Here is a 21,123-nt window from a genome sequence, read left to right on the forward strand (position 1 = left end):
CCATCCTAATGGATTATTTTTTAAATCAGGTATGGGATGTGGGTGTCTCTGGCTGACCAGCCTTTCTTGCCCAGCCCTAGCTGCCTTTAAGCTGAGAAACTTGCTCGGTCATTTTAGAGGGTAATTGAGAGGCAAACACCTTACTGTGTGTACGTCGTGCAAACCATGTGAGGATGAGCAGATGTCCTTATCTAAAGGACAAGTATTTGGGTTTTTTGTACATCAGAAATGTTTTCATATTTATTTATGGATTGTTAATTACTATTTTTAAAATTATTGATGGTGGGATTCAACCTCACTTCCCCTGAACATTCGCTGAGTCTTTGGATACATGCTCTAGCAATAATACCACTCAGCCATCACTTCACCTGCTCACTGGCTGCTCATCCCTGAGAACTGATACCAGGGCATCATGAAGCTAAACCCATTCTTCCAACATGACTATGTGATCCTGAAGTCTTCCAGCACTCTGGTGATATCACTCAGTCTCTCTCCATGTGGTATCCCTCACTGTGTGGATCTAATTGCTGCCTCTGTCAGCGCCTCCCGCTCTTGCAGTTACTCCTGATCCTGAGCCAACAGAAGTCTCCACTCTGGAGAGATGCAGCAGCATAGGCCAGGAATGGAGTGGGATTTTCCAGATATCTGTGGGGCTCATTTCCATTCTCCATGTATAACCCTCACTGTATCATTCAAAGTTTCCATTCTGTTTATTTCTCTGTCTCATGTAGGTACTCAAGAAGTTCCTGACTCAATAGACTTCCCAATTGCTGGGTGTCTCATCCAACACCTCATTGAAGATGATTGGTCAGCCAGAGAGACAAAGGGCATGAAGCTGTGGAGCCTTCTATAAATCCTGCAGTGAGGTAAGTGAGATCACTCACAGTGCACAGAGCAGAGAGCAATGAGAGGGCTCCTAACATCGCTAACAAGACATGACATAGATACAGTGCTGGAGTGGGAGCACAGTACAGTACAGACACACCCCTGGCTCAATCACCACATCTACATTAACTTACATTGCACTGAGACAGCATGGGGAAGTTCATAGTTATTAATCCAAGCCTGTGCTGTCTTAGTGAGCATCAGGACAACAGAGGGGAAAGCAGGCCTCTGACGAGATATTGTGAATGCTGCATGGGATCTTTCTGTTCTTTGTTCTCCCTCCAACACTGTGCTAAGACTCACTACTCTGCAACACTGTACCTATGGCATGGCTTGTGCACCAGTGTCTTCAGTCATTTTAATTCCTGTAACAGTTCCTGTCCCTGTAACCTCCTCCCTTCCTGATCGTCCCTCCACATATTTGAAATGTACTGCATTCCAGACTCCCATCGCTATCGGTGTAACTTGCTTCAGTGTCTACAACATGCTTTATTTCGATACTGTAATCCTCTTTAGCTGGATACAGAGTGATACAGCATGGAAACAGAACCTGTGGTACAACTCATCAATGCTGCCCATGTTTCACATACTGAATGAGTCTCATTTGCCTGCGTTGGCCCTTAGCTCTTCAAACCTTCTACTCTCCATGTTCCTGCTCAAATGTGTTTCCATGATGTAATTGTTCTTGTTTCTCCCATGTGCCCCTGGCAGTCCGTTCTGTCTGTGCACCATCCTCTGTGGATAATGTTGCCCCTCTGCTCCCTCTTTAAATCTTTGCTCTCTCATCTCCAGTTTGTACCCTCGAATTTTGGACTCACTTACCCTTGGCTATTTACCATTCTTAAGCCCAATTGTTGTGGCACTTCACTGGTCACAGGCCTCCAGTCTGATAAGCAACCCTTCACCACCATCCTCTGTCTTCTACCTTTGAGCCAGTTCTGTATCCAAATCATTAATTCTCCCTGTATTCCGTGAGATCGAACTTTGCTAGTCAGTCTCCCATGGGGAAACTTGTCGAACGCCTTACTGAAGTCCGTATAGATCACATCTACTGCTCAGCCCTCATCAATCCTCTTTGTTACTTCTTCAAAAAACTCAATCAAGTTTGTGAGATATGATCTCCCACACACAAAGCCATGTTGACTATCCCTAATCAGTCCTTGCCTTTCCAAATAAATGTACATCTGTCCCTCAGGATTCCATCCAACAACTTGCCCACCACTGAGGTTAGGCTCACTGGCCTATAGTTCCCTGGCTTGTCCTTACTACCCTTCTTAAACAGTGGCACCACGTTTGCCAATCTCCAGTCTTCTGGCACCTCACCTGTGATTATCGATGACAGAAATATCTCAGCAAGAGGCCCAGCAATCACTTCTCTAGCTTCCCACAGAGTTCGAGGGTACACCTGATCATGTCCTGGGAAGTTACCCACCTTTATGCATTTCAAGACATCCAACACTTGCTCCTCTATAATATGGACATTTTGCAATGTGTCACCATCTATTTCCCTACATTCTATATCTTCCATATCCTTTTACACAGTAAAAACTGATGCAAAAGACTCGTTTAGCATCTCTGTCTTTTAAACGTTGTAATTGTACTCACATCCACCCTTCCTCAGGAAGTTCATTCCACAATCAAAACACCCTCTGTGTAACAATTTGGCCCCATGTCTTTTTTTTTTGAACATCTCTCTCTTCTAACCTTAAAACTGTGGTCCCTCCTCTTGAGACTCCCCCATCCTGCGGAAAAGACAACTACCATTAAATCGATCTATATACCTAATTTTTAAAAATAAATTTTATAGCATCACGTCTCAACCTCCAGGCTCCAGTGAAAAAAGACTCAGCTATCCAGCCATTTTTCAGAACTCAAGCCTTCCATATCCAGCAGCGTCCTCTTCTGAACCCCCTGCAGCTGAATAATATCCTCCACATAACTATGCAACGAGAACTCGATGGAGTATTGCAGAACAAGCCTCACAAATGTCTGCGCAATCTCAACATGACGTCCCAAATCCTACACTCAATGGGCTGAGCAATAGTCAAGCATGCCAAGCACTGTCTTATCCATCCTGTGATGCAAGCTTCAAGAATTATGTATCTGAACCCAGAGGTCCCTTTGCTCTAAAACACTAACCGAGGCCCTAACATTAATTGTATAAACTCTACCCTTGTTTGTTTCACCAAATGCATTACCTCAAATTTATTCAGATTGAATTCCATCTACAGTTTTTCAGCCTATTCACCCATTTCATCAATATCCCTTTGTAATCTCAAAACACCTCCTTCACTGCCCATTATGCCACCCTCCAGCCTTTCCAGCACATCACACATGGCTGTCAATGGTACAAATATCTTTGCTCGGGGCTCCGCAATTTCTTCCCTAGCATCCCACAATGTCCTGTGATACACTTAATCAGGTCCTGGGGCTTTCCATACCTTTGTGTTTTAAAATCTCCAGCACCACCTCATCTATAACATACACTCTTTTCAAGTCATAGAGATGGACAGCATGGAAACAGACCCTTCGGTCCATCTATGCTGACCAGAAGATCTAAATACATCCATTCCATTTACCAGCATTTGGCCCATGTACCTCTAAACCCTTATTATTCATATACCCATCCAGATACCTTTTTAAATGTTGTCATAGTATCAATATCTGCTACTTTCTCTCTCCGTTCATTCCACACATCGCCGTGTGCATATAAAAGCTGTCCCTTCAGTCCCTTTTAAACCTTTTCCCTTTCAATCTTAAACCTATGCCCTCTAGCTTTGGACTCTCCAATCCCTGGGAAAAGAACTTGAATGTTTACCCAATCCATACCCCGCATGTTTATATAAACCTCTGTCAGGTCACCACTCAGTCTTCGATGCTCCAGGCAAAATCACCCCAGCTTATTCAGCAACAACCCTGGCAACATCTTGTAAATCTTTTCCGAACACTTTCAACTTTCACAATATCCTTCCTATAACGGAAATACTGGAATTGCAGAGAACTCCAAATATGGTCTAACGTATTACTCTTGTTCCCTGAGTTCCCCAGTCTTTGTCCATGGTAAGTTCTGGAGTAAAAAATGTGTTTAAGGTCTTAGCCATATCCTGCAGTTCCACACCCCAAGGGTCTCATTGATCTTTAAGGGACACTATTTTGTCTGGAGTTACTCTTTTGCTTTAATATATTTATACAATCACTTTTGGATTCTCCTTATCATTCTCTGCTGAGGCTATTTCATGTACCCTTTCTGCATTCCTGATTTCTACCCAAAGTGTATTCCTAAAGCCCCTGTGATCCTCAGGGATTCCCTTGATCCAGCTGGCTATACCTGACATGTGCCCCCTTTTCCTTGATCAGACCAGTGTTTCCGAATGCTGTCAGCATTGACCTGCACACAAATAGGAACATGCTGGTGGTGATCTCACTTTTAAATTTATCTCACTTTTAAAATATTCTCACTTGTCAGACTTCCCTTTCCCTGTAAATAAAACTCCACAGTCACCTTTTGAAAGTTCCTGGCTAATACGATCAAGACTGTAGACCAGCCCTGTCCTTTTCCATCGCTATTATCAAACTAATAGAACTGTGGTCACTTTGGCAAAATGCTTTCCCACTCACTCCTCAGTCCCTTTCCCTACCTTGTTTCCCAAGGGGAGTTCAGGTTTTGCCCCTTTCTCTTTTCAGGCCATTTACATATTGATTGGGAGTTTTCTGGAACACAATTACCAAATTCCTCCCTTGCAAACACTGAACACTGGCAGTCCCAGTCTTGGTTTGGAAAGTTTAAAAACCCCTACCATAACAGCCCTATTATTATGATTGATATTTGAGATCTCCTGATATGTTTGTTCCTCAGTCTGCCACTGATTATTCGGGGTCAGTAGGACAATCGTGTCAGAGTGATGACCCATTCTTATTTCTCAGTTCCACTAACATAGCATCACTGGGTGATCCCACAGGAATATCCTCTCTAAGTACTGCTGTGATGATTCATGCAATCAAAACCACGTGTCCTCTCTTGCCTCCCCTTCGATGCTTCCTGTAGCATCTCTACCTTGAAACAATGAACTGCCAGTCCTGCCCCTCCCTCAGCTGTGTTTCTGTAATAACTATAATCTCCCAGTCCCATGTTCCATTTAATGCCCTGAGTTCACCTTCCTTAGCTGTCAGGCCCCTTGCATTGAAATAAATGCAGGTCAATCATCAGTTCTCCCCCCTCCCATTTCCTGCTATATTCTTGCCTGCCTTGTCTGCTGAAATTGCTGGCTTTAACTTGTGCACCAACCTCAATCTTCTTTCTGGCCTTACGACTGATTAAGGTGCAACACCCTGCCAGATTAGATTATAGCTTCTCAAGCAGTTCTATCAATTTGCCCCACCAGGATATGGGTCCCCCCTCCTGCTCCCAGTTCAGGTGCCTTCCCCACCCTGTCAACCTGTGCTGACACCTTCAGACATCCATGGACTTGCCCACCAAGGTCCCTGTGTTCCTCAGTACTCCAGGAGGGCCTACCATCCATGATGTATATCGTTCACTGATTAGACCTCCCACAGTGCATTACCTCACAGCGATCAGAAGTCAACTCCATCTGCCATTACTCTGCTCAGTTTATCAATTGATTGATATCAGCCTGCATACTGAGACCATCCCCCTCACTGTGGACAACCTTTAATGTCATCTGCAAACCTAATAATGATTCCTTCTGCTTTCACATCGGAGTTATTATTCCACAGAATCACCAGCAATGGTTCCTGCACAGATCCCTGTGGTACACCCACTGCTGAAAGAATTTCAAATACGAAGAAGTCTATCCATTAATTTTGTATCCAAATTACCCACTTGCCTTGGATCCCAGTGGCTCTTCCCTTTTGGACCAGCCTTCCATGAAATACCTTGTCAAAGGCCTTATTCAAGTCCATGTAAACCACATCATCTGCACTGCCCTCATCAATATTTTTAGACACCATTTCAAAAAAACTGACCTGAATTCCTCAGACAGTATCTCCCTCGACCAAATCCACGATGACAATGCCGAGGTGATCCTTGCCTTTGGAAGTGTTTATTCATCCTCACAATTGTTTCGAATAATTTCCTCACCGTGCTGTCAGACTATCTGCTTTGTAATTACCTGGCCTATCTCTGCTGCCCTTCTTGAACAAAGGTACCACATTAGCGATCCTCCAGTCATTCGGCACTTCACCTGTGGCCAGCAAAATATTAAATATATTCATTAGGGCCCCAGCAATTTCCTCCCTTTTCTCCCATATTAGCCTGGGATACATTTCATTGGGCACTGGGGATTTCTCCACATTTATGACTGTGAAAATATTTAATATCTGCTCCTTATTGATCTTCACATGTTCTAGAACCTCACCATCCCAACTGAAATCCCCGGCTACAATGCCTTTCTCCTGTGTGAATACAGACGGGAAATATTCATTGAAGACCTCACCTACTTCCTCTGGCTCCATGCACAGATTGTCCCTTTGGTTTCTAAAAAGCCTCGCTGTTTGCCTGGGAATCCTCTTGCTCCAACTATACTCATTAAATACCTTGTCGACTCTCCTTAACAGTATCTGCCAAGGATATTTAATGCCCATTATTTGCTTGTCATTTGAAGGATCCCCTTGCACTGACTATATGTTGGTCGGTCTTTGCCTGTTTTCATCACATTGTATTTCCATTATCAAACTCATGATATCACTTGACCAGTATTCACTGGAGTTACTGCCTTTGTCATTCACTCTTCGCAGAACACACTGGCCCTGAATTAGAACATAGAACATAGAACATAGAAGAATACAGCGCAGTACAGGCCCTTTGGCCCTCGATGTTGCGCCGATCCAAGCCGACCTAACCTACACGAGCCCACTATCCTCCATATGCCTATCCAATGCCCATTTAAATGCCCATAAAGATGGAGAGTCCACCACTGCTACTGGCAGGGCATTCCATGAACTCATGACTCGCTGAGTAAAGAATCTACCCCTAACATCTGTCCTATACCTACCACCCCTTAATTTAAAGCTATGCCCCCTCGTAATAGCTGACTCCATACGTGGAAAAAGGTTCTCATGGTCAACCCTATCTAAACCCCTAATCATCTTGTACACCTCTATCAAGTCACCCCTAAACCTTCTTTTCTCCAATGAAAACAGTCCCAAGTGCCTCAGTCTTTCCTCATACGATCTTCCTACCATACCGAGCAACATCTTGGTAAACCTCCTCTGCACCCGTTCCAGTGCCTCCACATCCTTCCTATCGTATGACAACCAAAACTGCACACAATACTCCAGACGTGGCCGCACCAGAGTCTTATACAACTGCAACATGACCTCAGGACTCCGGAACTCAATTCCTCTACCAATAAGAGCCAGTACGCCATATGCTTTCTTCACCGCACTATTTACCTGGGTGGCAACTTTCAGAGATCTGTGTACATGGACACCAAGATCTCTGTGCTCATCCACACTACCAAGTATCTGGCCATTAGCCCAGTACCCCATCTTTTTGTTACTCATACCAAAGTGAATCACCTCACACTTAGCTACATTGAACTCCATTTGCCACCTTTCTGCCCAGCTCTGCAGCTTATCTATATCCCGCTGTAACCTGACACATCCTTCCTCACTGTCAACAACTCCACCGACTTTCGGATCATCCACAAACTTGCTCACCCAACCTTCTAGCCCCTCCTCCAGGTCATTTATAAAAATGACAAACAGCAATGGTCCCAAAACAAATCCTTGCGAAACACTTCTGGTAACTGCACTCCAAGATGAACCTTTACGATCAACTACTACCCTCTTGTCTTCTTCCAGCCAGCCAATTTCTAATCCAAACCTCCAACTCACCCTCAATGCCATACCTCCGTATTTTATGCAGTAGCCTACCATGAGGAACCTTATCAAACGCCTTACTAAAATCCATATCCACCACATCTACCACTTTCCCCTCATCCACCTCCTTAGTCACTTTCTCGAAGAATTCAATAAGGTTTGTGAGGCACGACCTGCCCTTCACAAAACCATGCTGACTATCCTTGATCACGTTATTCCTATCCAGATGTTCATAAATCCTATCCCTTACAATTTTCTCTAAGACTTTTCCCACAACAGAAGTGAGACTCGCCGGCCTATAGTTACCAGGGTTATCCCTACTCCCTTTCTTGAACAAGGGAACCACATTTGCTATCCTCCAGTCTTCTGGCACTATTCCTGTAGACAACGAGGACATAAAAATCAAGGCCAATGGCTCTGCAATCTCCTCCCTTGCTTCCCAGAGAATCCCAGATAAATGCCATCAGGCCCAGGGGACTTCTCTATTTTCACACTTTCCAGAATTTCCAACACCTCTTCCCTACATACCTCAAAGCCGTCCATTCTAATTACTTGTGACTCAGTATTCACATCGGCAACAATGTCCTGTTCCTGAGTGAATACTGACTAAAAGTATTCATTCAGTATCTCCCCAATCTCTTTAGCCTCCACACGCAACTTCCCACTAGTATCCTTGACTGGACCTATTCCTACCCTAGTCATTCTTTTATTCCTGAAAATTCTCCCTGTATCACTTTGACATACTTCCTCTTTCTGAATATGAACCCAACAGCAAATAGTTCCTCCCAGTCTGTGTTTGGCAGATCCTGTCTCGTGATAGTGATAATGCCCAGTGATGGTGATATTCTAATGATTAGGGGGCTTCCACAATTTTGGCGTCTTCACTTCTGCACTATCCTTATATTTTTCCAAAATGACTTTGAAACCTAGTGTTATGGCCACTATCACCAAAACACTATAAAAATCCTTATGTTTGTCATCTTGTCTAGCACCTACAGCCCACTCTGTCTGTAACATCCAGCTCTTACTGACCTGCCCATCTGTGTACCTTCCTCCAGCCTCTCCAGCACATGATGTCACTGTAGCCTTCTCCAGTCCCAACAGCACTCCTCCATCCTGTGCTCCAGCGCCTCATTTCCTCTAACCTTTCACCACCCATTTCACCTCACTGTCTGTACAGAGCCCTCCAGTTCCTACAGCATTTCCTGGCAACCCTCCCTTTGTGTAACGTTCTGAAGCCACCTGAACGCTCACGAAATCTGTAACCTTGCCCTCTCTCTCTTCAATCTTCTCTGTCTCTATGACTAACTCCCATTACTACAATGTTCCTTAGTTCTGACCACCTCCAGTCAGTACTAGCCTTCCTAGCTCTCGAACATCCTGCAGCTACTGAAACCATCTATGTGCCTGAAATATCCTCTCAATTGTTGCAGCAATTCACATTCCCACAACTGCATCTGTTCATAACCTTAACCAGTCCATAGAATCCTTGCTAACTTGGTAACCTGACCCAGTGTGTACAACTCTAAGTATTACTAACTTCATCCAGTTTCCCCAACTGTCCCTACCTCTAATTGTCGAGAGAATCCACAACCTTCCCTATTGCATTAACCTCCTCCAGTCCCTCTCTTGGACACCATCTATGTAAACTTCTCCTGTTGCTGACTATATTTTCCTCCTGTTCCAATAAACCCTTGTGAACTTTGTGACCTAGTCCAATCTCTGCAGTGCTCTGTATAATCAGCCTGAAACTTGGCTTTAATTCCAGCCTTGGCCGACGTTGCATGTTCTTCAGAGTGCTCTGGTTTCCTGCCATAGCCCAACATTTGAACGATACTGGATTGGCTATCATAAATTGACAAGTATTCAGGCAAGTTTGTTTTAGGTGAGTTCACCAAGAGAAATGCAGGGTTTATTGGACATGGAGAGGGATGGGTCTGATGAGGATACTCTTTAGAGGGTTGGTGTGGACTTGTTGGGTCGAATGGCCTGTTTCCACACTGTGGAGATTCTATTCAGGTTATTGCCTAGTCCTGTCAACCATCCCTGTCTCTTGAACCTTGCCTCATCTCCAACACTCTCCTTTTATGTGTAATCTCCAACAGTCTCTAAAAAAAATTCCTTGGCAATGTAAGCTTCTCCAGTCCTTACCACGATTGATATGACTGTCACCTCTTCCTGCTTTTAGAACCCTCCCTATAACTGTTGCCATTCGTTACAGCACTCCCAATCACTGTTCCATCCTGAAACCCCCAAAAACATTTATATCTCTGTAAACTCATCTGGACTGTCTATACTTTCTTTTGACAGTCCAGTTCTGAGACTTTCTCTATATCAAAAAAAGTCATTAAGTGCAGGTAACCCTTATTAATGTAACCTCCCTCCAGCCTTACAGCACTGATGTTCTGTAGAAGCTCTTTTCAAACCGACAGCCATCTCTGTGTCTGTAATCTCCTCCACTCCCCATAATTCATTCTTTCTGAGCTCTTCTGTAGTCCATTAAACACTCCCTAACACTATCTGTATCATTGTAACCTTCTCCAAAAACACAACCTTACCTATCTTTGTGGGCGGCACGGTGGCACAGCAGTTAGCACTGTTGCCTCACAGCGCCAGAGACCTGGGTTCAATTCTCGCCTCAGGCGACTGACTGTGTGGAGTTTGCACGTTCTCCCCGTGTCTGGGTGGGTTTCCTCCGGGTGCTCCGGTTTCCTCCCACAGTCCAAAGAAGTGCAGGTCAGGTGAATTGGCCATGCTAAATTGCCCATAGTGTTAGGTAAGGGGTAAATGTAGGGGTATGGGTGGGTTGCGCTTCGGCGGGTCGGTGTGGACTTGTTGGGCCGAAGGGCCTGTTTCCACACTGTAATGTAATCTAATCTAATCTAATCTATCTGTGTAAATCCCTACACCAGTCCCTAACCCTCTAAGCTCCGTCTAACAATACAACCCTCCATGTTTGTGTATTCATCTTCGGTCCCTACTAACCTCCCTATCTGTGTAACCTTCTCCATGCATTTTTGCTTCAGTCTCTTCAACTGTCCCTGTCAGTGTAATATCTTCCGCTCCTGAAAACTCCCCTCTCTTTAACTTTCTCAGGCCACACAACCCTCACTATCTGTAATCTATTCTGTTGGAGAACCCTTCCTCTGTGAACTGCTGCAACTCTTCAACTCTCCATAAGCTCCTGCAGCTCTTACAGCCCTCCCTATCTACATAACATCTTCCAGTCCCTAAACACCATCAGTCTGTGGAGATCCTACCACCATCCCTATCTGTGTTATCATCTCAGGTCCCTGCAACACTCCCGATCTGTAGATCGTACTCCAATGCCTGTACGTCTCCCAGTCCTGTTCCTACAAGACTCAATAACTATGTAATATCCTCCCGTCACTATCACCCACTGTGTCAATGTAAACTCCTCCGGTATCTCCATCCATTTACCCATCTCCATTACCTTCTCCAGCTCTTACACCCCTATCTGTGTAAACATCACTCTCCTATCGAACCCTCCCTACAGCAGGAACTTCCTCCTATTTGTGCAATGCTCCCTTATCTGTGAAACTGTCTCCAACCAAACTTGCTACGTCAATCTTTCAAAAAAAATCCAGATTCCACAGCCTTCATGTCTAAATAACTCCCAGAACCTAAGCCTTCCTATACCTATAAACATCTTCAGTCACGATGACCCCCCATATCTCTGTTTGTTCCTCCAGATGATACAAACCTCTTTATCTCTGTAATCTGCTCAGTTCCCTAAAACAGTCCCTGTCTGTGTAATCCAGCCCTGTCCTACAAACATCCTTATCCCTGTAAACTTCTCTAACCCTCCCAACATTCCCAACTCCATGAACCCGTCAGCCCCACATTTCTGTAACCTCCTGTGGGTCTATGGTCCTCCCTCCCTGTGAAATCACCTCCAGTCCCCACATCCCTCCCAATCTGGGTCCTCTGCTCCAGATCAGACCATTGCTGTCTCTGTAAACTCCTCCACTCCTGACAACTCTTCCCATTTGTGTAACCTCGTTCAGACCCCATACTCTCCAGCTTCCTGCATCCTCTTCCTGCCATTGCAATTAAAACCCCATGTTTATGTAATATCCACCAATGCTTACACCCTCCCCAACTCAGTAACCTCTTACTGTCCTAACAAAGCACCTAAACTGTGAAACCTCTTAATTCCCTACAATCCTCCCTCCCTCCCTCCCTCATCAAATGCCTTCATCACCATGACACCTCACAAGTACTGAAGCCTTCTTTTGGCATTGCAACCCTCCTAATGTCTGCAAAATCCTCCTGCCCTGATATTTGTCCCTATCTCTGTAACCCCCATCACCCTACAGTGCCCTTCTGGGGAACATGGCAGAGGAGGGAAGATTTGTAGAGTCTGAGCCATGTTACGGAGGTAGAATTCTGGGAATTACAGATTTGGTCTAATGTCTGTGGTGTGCAGATTATTGGCGAGGACTCTAAAGACAGGATTTATGACTACTTGGAAAACCATAGTTAAATTAGAGACAGTCATCATGAGTTTGTGAGGGCTGACAAACCTTATTGAATTCTTTGAGGATATGACAGAATACATTGATGGCTCATTCAGAAAAGAAGGATGATTGGGATACAGGGCAATCGGTCTATCTGGATACAGGATTGGATGGACCAGAGAAGTAAGAGGGTAGCAGCAGATGGACAGTATTGAGCCTGGAGTTCAATGACCAGTGGTGTTCTGCAACAATCGGCTCTTGGACTCTGCTCTTTGTGATTTTTATAAATGACTTGGATGTGGATGTTGGAAAGTGGGTTAGTTAGTTTGATGGAGTGGTGGGGAATGTGGAGGGCTGTTGTCAGTTGTAATGGGACTCGACAGGACGCAGAACTGGGCTGGAAGTGGCATATGGAGTTCCATCTGGAAAAGTGTGAAGTGATTTATTTTGGGAGTTCAAATTTGAATACAGAATACAGGTTGAAAGGCACAACACTTGGCAATGTGAAGGAACAGAGAGACCATGGGTCCATGTCCAGAGATCCCTCAAGTTGCCACACACGTTGGTAGGGTTGTTAAAAAGGCATATGTTGTGTTGGCTTTCCTTAGCAACGGGATCGATTTTAAGAGCCATGAGGTTTTACTGCATCTTTATAGCGACTTGGTGAGACCACACTTGGAATATTGTGTTCAGTTCTGGTCCCCTCTTTACAGGAAGGATGTGCAAGTTTTAGAGAGCTTGCACAGGAGATTTACCAGGATGCTGCCTGGAATGGAGGGCATTAAAGGTTGAGGGAGCTAAGGCTTTTCTCACTGGAGTGAAGAAGGGCACGGGAAGACTTGGTAGAGGTGAACAATGTGATGAGAGGCACAGAGAGTGTGAATAATGAGAGACTTTAGATAAGAGGATAGAAAATGGTAGGTGGTTGGAATGCACTGACAATGGTGATAGTAAAATTAGATACTTTCGGGACATTAAATAGACTCTTGGATAGGCACATGGACAATAGTAATATGAAGGGTATGGAAGTTAGTTTGATCTTACAGTCGGATAAAATGTTGGCATGGCATCATGGCCGATGGGTCTTGTTCTGTACTGTTCTGTGTTCTAAGTTCTGTCTGGTAAACTGGGTAATAAGCTCAGATCAATGCAAAAGGATACGGCATTCAGGAGGAGCCAGTTCACTGGATACGAAATTGGCTTGATGTTTGGAGACAGAGGGCGATGGGAGACATGTTGTTTTTCTAACTAGAGGCAGGTGACCAGCGGTGTATTGGCTCCACTGTTGTTTGTCATTTGGATAAATGGTTTGGATGGGAATATTGGTTTCCTGGTAAGTAAGCTTCTTGGGTGAAACTGACATTGGTGGTAAAGTGGACAGTGAAGAAGGTTATCTATGATACAACAGGATTAACAATACTGCTGGGATAGTGGGCTGAAGAATAGCAGATGGAGTTTAATTAGATAAATGTGAAGTGTTCCATTGTGGTGAAACAAACCATGGTGGAACTTGTATAGTTAATGTTCGAGTCCTGGGTAGTGTTGTCAATCAAAGACACTGGGATGCAGGTACACAGTTCTTTGAAAGTTGTGTCACAGGCAGGCAGGCTGGTGAAGCAGGCGTTTGGGATGGTTACCTTCATTGGTCAGAGCATTGAGAGTAGGAGTTGGGATGTCATGTTGTATCTGTACAGGACATTGGTGATGCCACCATAAATGCATTGCTGATCAGTAGGAAGAACTCATCAGGTTCACTTACCTGCTTTAGGGAAGGACATCAAATATTCTCACCAGATCTGGCCAACATGTGAATCCAGACCCACAGCAATATGGCTGACTCTGAGCTGCCCTCTGGGAATTAGCAGTGGGGTCAAAGAATGCTCGTCAAGGTAGTGACACCCACATCCCATGAATGAATAATAAAAATACTAATGTCCCTCCCTACCTCTGAAAACACCTCCAGCTGCAGCAATCCGTACTGATTTTGTAACACCGTTCAGGCCCTGACCACTCTCAGTAACACACTCACCACTTCCAGCACCTTCATCTCTCCCTGTTCCTATCGTGTCATTGAACCCTGAAAATGATTCCCCTTCCCACTGCCCTCCTCTTACTAGCAGATTCTTTGCAATCCCTTTAACACTTACTCCTAAAACACTCTCTCACTTCAGGATTTTAAGTACTTTTTGGTGGTCTTCTCAGCCTCAAAATCTAATTGGATGGATTATGTCCTGAGTGACGGACAGGTGTGAGTTTTTTGTTGAGGTTTAGTCTGTTTCAATGGAATGTCCTTTCGTTGAGTGATTTATATTGTTATTTCAAATGTTTTCCTCTGTTCATTTACAGACACATATTTCAGTTTGTTTAGTCTGTTTACCTTGGTCCGTTCTCCTCTCAAATTCATGTAATTGGCTATTTTTGTTTTTAGTTGTTGCTTGTATTTTCTGTGATTCACTTTAAAACTTTATATTTCTTTAAAATGCACTTTATCACAATTTCCTAGAGGATCTCTCCAGGTGACATTACTCATTCACTAAGTTTCATCACACAACGGTTGCTCTGACATAGTTACATCCCTAGCCAGTTGCACAATGTGTTATTTAAAGAAACACTGAAAAAATTCTCCGAACTTCCCTTCCAATATCACTGTTGTCAGTGTGATTGTCAAGATTATACAAATTTTGAATTTTCACTGAATTGTCATTATGCCTTTATTAAAAATTCCAATGAGTTCCTGTTTAATACAGTGAGCAATGAAATGCAGTTCGGTGGCTAAAACTGTTCTGCTGCTTGTGTCCTCGGCAAGTAGTAGCCAGAATTTACATGCAGACTGACTCTACTTCGTGATCTGCGGCCAAATGCTTTCTCTGTAATGCCTTTGTTATCCATTATTGATAGCTTTGTCCATTTTGTCTGAATTTCTGCAAGGTGGTGAACCATTGAATATTTATGTTCACTTTATGTTCACCCCGTAACCACATCACCCTGATGTCTAACCCTCTTTTATCTCTGTGTCACAAGTCTATCTACCTTATGGCAGAGACTCTGTCCATTCCACAAGAAAAACGTACTTTACTATTTCCGACAATTTCCTGTCACAAATTGATTCGCTGACAGTTTTAGTTAAACTCTGTCCCTTTCTTTTCCTTTCTGCTTGTCTTCAGCCACATCCCCATGCTGTTTCAATGCTTCACCTTTTCTCTTTGGATTTGGAAAGCTCCTTTCACCCGAACCCTGTCCCTGCATCCTCTCTGTCAGTTGAAAGCCCTGTCCACAAACCTACTGAAGTACTTTGCCAGGACACCGGTCCCAGCAAGTTCCAGTGGAACCATCCTAATGGATTATTTTGTAAATTAGGTATGGGATGTGGGTGTCTCTGGCAGACCAGTCTTTCTTGCCCAGCCCTAGCTGCCCTTGAACTGAGTAACTTGCTCGGCCATTTCAGAGTGTAATTGAGAGGCAAACACTTTACTGTGGGTATATCATGCAGACCACGTGAGGATGGCAGATGTCCCCAAGTGTCTTTTTGATGAACAACATTGTTTTGGACATCAGCAATGATTTCGTAATTATTCATGTATTGTTAATTGCAATATTTTAAAAAAAACATTATTACAAATTCTACCATTTCTGATTTTGGATTTGGATACATGCCCTCGCAATAATACCACGAGGCCATCACTTCACCTGCTCAAAGGTTGCTCATCCCTGAGCACTGATACCAGTGCATCAGGAACCTAAACTTATTCTTCCTACATGATTGTTTCATTCTGAAATCTTTCTGCACTCTGGTGATATCACTCAGTCTCTCTCCATGTGGTATCCCTCACCATGAATGTCTAATTGCTGCCTCTGTCAGCGTCTCTCGCTCTTGCAGCTACTCCAGATCCTGAGCCAAGTGAAGTCTCCAATCCAGAGAGACCCAACAGCACAGGCCAAGGATGAAGACTGGGATTTTCCAGATGTCTGTGGGACTAAGTGCCATTCTCCATGTGTATCCCTCACTGGATCAGTCTAATTTCCCATTCTGTCTATTTCTCTGTCTCCTGTCGGTAGTCAGGAATTTCCTGACTCGGTAGACTTCCCAGCTGCTGGGTGCCTCATCCATCACCACATTAAAGATGGTTGGTTAGCCATAGAGACAAAGGGCAGGGAGATCTGGAGTCTTCAATAAATCCTGCACTGAGGTAAGATCACGAACAGTGGACAGGGCAGAGAGCAATGAGAGGGCTCCAAACATCGGCTAACAAAACATGACATAGATACAGTGCTGGAGGAGGAGCACAGTACAGACACACCCCAGGCTCAATCCCCACCCCTGCTGTAAGTTCTGTTGTACTGAGACTCACTACTCTGCAACACTGTATCTGTGGCATGTCTTGTGGACCAGTGTCTTCAATAATTTTTAACTCCAATAACAGTTCCCGTCCTTGTATCCTCCTCCCTTTCTGATAGTCCCTCCATATATTTGAAATGCACTGTATTCTAGACTAAAATTCCCATATCTGTAACTTGCTTCAGTGTCTACAACATGCCTTATCTCATAGTCTCATCCTCCAATGACTGGAGACAGAGTCATGCAGAATGGAAACAGTTCCTTCAATCCAAGTAGCCCATACTGAACAGAGTCCCTGAACGAGTCGTATTCCTCTGTATTTGACCCATATCCCTTCAAGCCTTCTCCTCTCCATGTACCTACCCAAATGTCTTTTACATGTTGTCATTGTACTTTTCTCAACCACTTCCTCTGGAAGCTCATTCCATACATACACCATCCTCTGTGTGGAAAATGTTCTCCTCCAATCCCTTTTAAGTTTTTTTCTCTCCCATCTCATACTTATGCCCTTGAGAACACAGAACATAGAACATGGCAGCGCAGTACAGGCCCTTCGGACCTTGATGTTACGCCAACCTGTGGAACCGATCTGAAGCCCATCTAACCTTCCCTATTCCATTCTCATCCATATGCCTATTCAATGACTGTTTAAATGCCCTTAAAGTTGGCGAGTCCACTACTATTGCAGGCAATACATTCCATGCCCCTACTATTCTGAGTAAAGAACCTACCTCTGGCTTCTGTCGCATATCCTTTAACTAATATTAATATTAATCACTACCTCAATTTAAAGCTATCTGCCCTCATGCTAGGCATCGCCATCCGAGGGAAAAGACTCTCACTGTTCAACCCATCTCACCCTCTGATGATCTTACCTGTCTCAATTAATTGGCCTCAAACATCTTCTCTCAAACAAAAACAGATTCAAGTCCCTCAGCCTTCCTCATAACATCTTCCCTCCGTACCAGGTAACATCCTAATAAATCTCCTCGGGACCCTTTCCAAATCTTTCACATCTTTCCTCTAATGCGGTGATCTGAACCATAGGCAACACTCCAAATGTCACCTTACCAGAGTTTTGTACAATTGCAGCATTATCTCACGGTTCTGAAACTCAAGCTCTGTTCCAATAAAAGCTCAGATGCTGAATGCCTTCTTAACAACCCTATCAAGCTGGGTGGCAACTTTCAATGATCCATGTACATGGACACAGTGATCTCTCTGTTCATCTGCACTACCAAGATCTACTTTACCCACATCCACCTGTTTGGTCACTTCTCAAATACGTCAGTAAGGTTTGTGAGGCATGACCTACCCTTCACAAAACCGTGCTGACTATCCCTCATCAACCTATTCATCTCCAGATGATTATAAATGCTAGCTTTTACAACCTTTCCAACACTTTACCCAGAATCAAAGTAAGGCTCTCAGCTCTATAATTACCAGGCTGTCTCTATTCCCCTTCTTCGTCAAGTGGACCACATTTGCTATCCTCCAGCCTTCTAACCCTATTCCTATAGACAATGATGACATAAAGATCAAAGCCAAAGGCTCGGCAATCTCCTTCCTACCCTCCCAGACACACCAAGGAGAAGTCTCATCTGGCCCAGGGGACTTATTTTTTTTTACACTTTCCAGAATTGCTTACACCTTCTCCTTCTGCAGTTCGATCCCATCTCGTTGTGGACTCCCCTTCCCTGGGGTAAAGACGTTGGCTAATCAATTTACCTGTGCACCTCATAGTTTGCTAAACCTTTATAAGGTCACCCCTCAGCCACCTACACCCAGTGGAAATGCGAAAGACAATGATACAAAAATCTCTGCTCGTGTCCCTGCCACTACTTTGCCACAATGTTCTGGGATACACTTGTTCAGGATCTAGGGCATTCTCTACATTTGTGTTCTAAGACCTCCAGCACCCCCTCTTCTGTAATGGGGACTCTTTACAAGCCATCACTTTTTCTTTCCCTTTGTTTCCTCGTCTTTGTCCACAGTGCGTTTTGACATGAAATGTTCATTTAGGGTCTTGCCCATCACCTGTGGTTCTACACTTGGATGGCTTCACTGATCTTTGAGGAGCCCTAGTGTCTACAGTTGCTTTTTTGTACTTGTGTGCTGTAGACAATTATTTGCATTCTCCTGAACCTTATCTGCCAAAGCTGTCTCATCCCCCCGCCTTGTTGCATTCCAGCTTATCCAACCTCTCCGATTCTGTCAAACCCTCCAGTATCAGTAACGTCTTCGTCAATCTTTGTTCCATTTACAGTTTCAGGAAATGCTTCCTAAATCAGGATGATCAGAATTCTGTGCAGTACTCCAAAGCTGTGCTGACTATCCCTAATCAATCCTTGCCGTTGCAAATGCATGTAACTCCTGTTCAGCAGAATGTCTTCCAACAACATATGCACCACTGACATCAAGCTAATTGGTGTTGATGTCCCTGGATTTCCCTCACAGCCTTTCCTAAACACTGGCACAACATTATCCACCCTCCAGGCTTCCAGCTCATTACCTGTGGATGTCGGAGTTAGAAAAATCTCTTTAAGGGACCCCACAACTTCTTCTTGAGCTTCCCACAGTACCCTGGGATATACTTGATTAGTTTCCAAGGATTTGTCCATGCATTTTAGAAACGTCAGTACCTCCTGTTCTTTTACGTGAGTCTTTTGAAGACATCACTGTTTTTTTTCCCTGACCTCCCCAGTCTTCCTCCACAGTAAGTTCAAACGTAAAACGTTTGTTCAGGATCTCGCCCATCTCCTCTGGGTCCACTCATTCGTCTTCATGGAGCCATATTCTGCCCCAGTTAATCTTCTGCTGTTAATATACTTGAAGAATCTCTTTCGGTTTTCCACAGCCTGATCTGCCAACGCTTTTTGTGATCCCATTTGGGCTCTCCTGATTTCCCTCTGAAGTGAATTACTCCACCTGCAATGTTCTTTAATGGATTCCATTAATCCAGGTGGCTATATGTGACACGTGCCCCCTTTTTGTTGACCAGAACCACAATACCCCCAGTCATCCAGTGTTTCCTACTTGTATACGCATTGTCATTCACACTAACAGGAATATGCTGGACCTGAACTCTCATTTTACCTCTCTTTTGAAAGCTTCCCATCTGCCTGACGTCCCTTTACCTGCAAATAGCCTCCACAAGCAACTGTTAAAACTCCTCACTCATCGCTTCTGGATTCAGGGAAGGCCAGTTTTGATCAATAACTTGTGGACCAGCCATGTTCATTTCCATCACTATTTTCAAACTAATGCTATTATGGTAACTTTGCCAAAGTGTTGCCCCACGAACACCTCAGTCCCTTTCCCTAAATTGTTTCCCAAGCGAAGGCCATGTTATACCCCTTCCTGTAGTCCGATCATTTACAATCTGACTGGTACAGTTTTCTAGAACAAGCCTAACAAAACCCTCCCATCCAAGCTTTGACCACTCTGGCAGCCCAGTCTAGGTTTGGAAAGTTAAAATCCCCGACCATTACACCCCTATCATTCTTGCAGGTACCTGAGATCTCCCGACGTATTTGCTCCTCAATTTCCTGCTGACTACTGAGGGACTGTAGTGCAGTCATATCAAAGTGATGACCAATCTCATTTCTCATTTCCACCATTACAGCATCACTGGGCGATCCCCAGGAATATCCTCTCTAAATGCAGCAGTGATGTTTCACTGATCAAAAACCCCACTCCCCCTCCGCTCTCACCGCCTGTTCTCTCCATCCTGTAGAATCTGTACCCTGGAACTTTCAGCTGTCAGTCCTGTCCCTCCATCAGCTGTGTTTCTGTCATACCTATCGTGTCCCAGTCCCATGTCCATGCACCAAGTTCATCTGCCTTACCTTTTAGGCCTGTTATGTCAGTTTTCCCTCATGGCCTGCTGTGCTCTTGGCTGCCTTGTCTATTTAAATGAATCTCTTGAAATTCTGTCCCAGCCTCAAGCTTCAGACTGTAGCCTGAGAGCATCCCGTCACTGAGACAACACCCTCACCTTTCATGTCATCTGCAAACCGACTGATGATACCTTCTGCTTTCACATCCAAGGTATTCATGCACATACAAACAGCAATGGTTCCTGCACCGATCCCTGTGGTACACCCACTGGTGAAAGAATTTTAAACACAAAACCAACCGTCCACCAATTGTGTATCCAATTTACCAACTTGCCTTGGATGCCATTGGTCTGTTGAACCAGCCTTCCATGTGGGACCTTGTCAAAGGCCATAGTGAACTCCAAGGAACACACATCATCTGCACTGCCCTCATCAATATTTTTATTCGTGATTTCCAAGAAAACTCAGCTGAATTCATCAGACAGGATTTTCCTTTACCAAATCCATGCTGACTATCCCTAATTGTTTCCTGACTTTCCAGTTATTGATTCATTCTGTCCCTCAGAATTGTCCACAATAATGTCCCTCCCACTGTTGTCAGACTATCTACTCTGTAATTGCCTGGCCTATCCCTGCTGCCCTTCTTGAACAAAGCAACCACATTTGCGATCCTCCAGTCATTCGGCACTTCACCTGTGGCCAGCAAAGTATTAAATATATCCGCCAGGGATCCAGCAATCTC

The 21,123-nt window shown here is 44.3% G+C and overlaps 1 long non-coding RNA gene across 3 annotated transcripts in view; it reads left to right on the forward strand.

The window, feature by feature from the left end:
* Nucleotides 1-21,123, forward strand: part of LOC140466798 (uncharacterized) — an 80,973-nt gene that overhangs the window by 24,516 nt on the left and 35,334 nt on the right. For all 3 annotated transcript variants that reach the window (XR_011955279.1, XR_011955281.1, XR_011955280.1), the window contains exon 5: nucleotides 732-866. This is a non-coding gene — a long non-coding RNA (uncharacterized lncRNA). The remainder of the gene's footprint in view (nucleotides 1-731; nucleotides 867-21,123) is intronic.

Source organism: Chiloscyllium punctatum, chromosome 44 (assembly GCF_047496795.1).
Source record: "Chiloscyllium punctatum isolate Juve2018m chromosome 44, sChiPun1.3, whole genome shotgun sequence".
NCBI classification, from domain to species: Eukaryota; Metazoa; Chordata; class Chondrichthyes; order Orectolobiformes; family Hemiscylliidae; genus Chiloscyllium; species Chiloscyllium punctatum.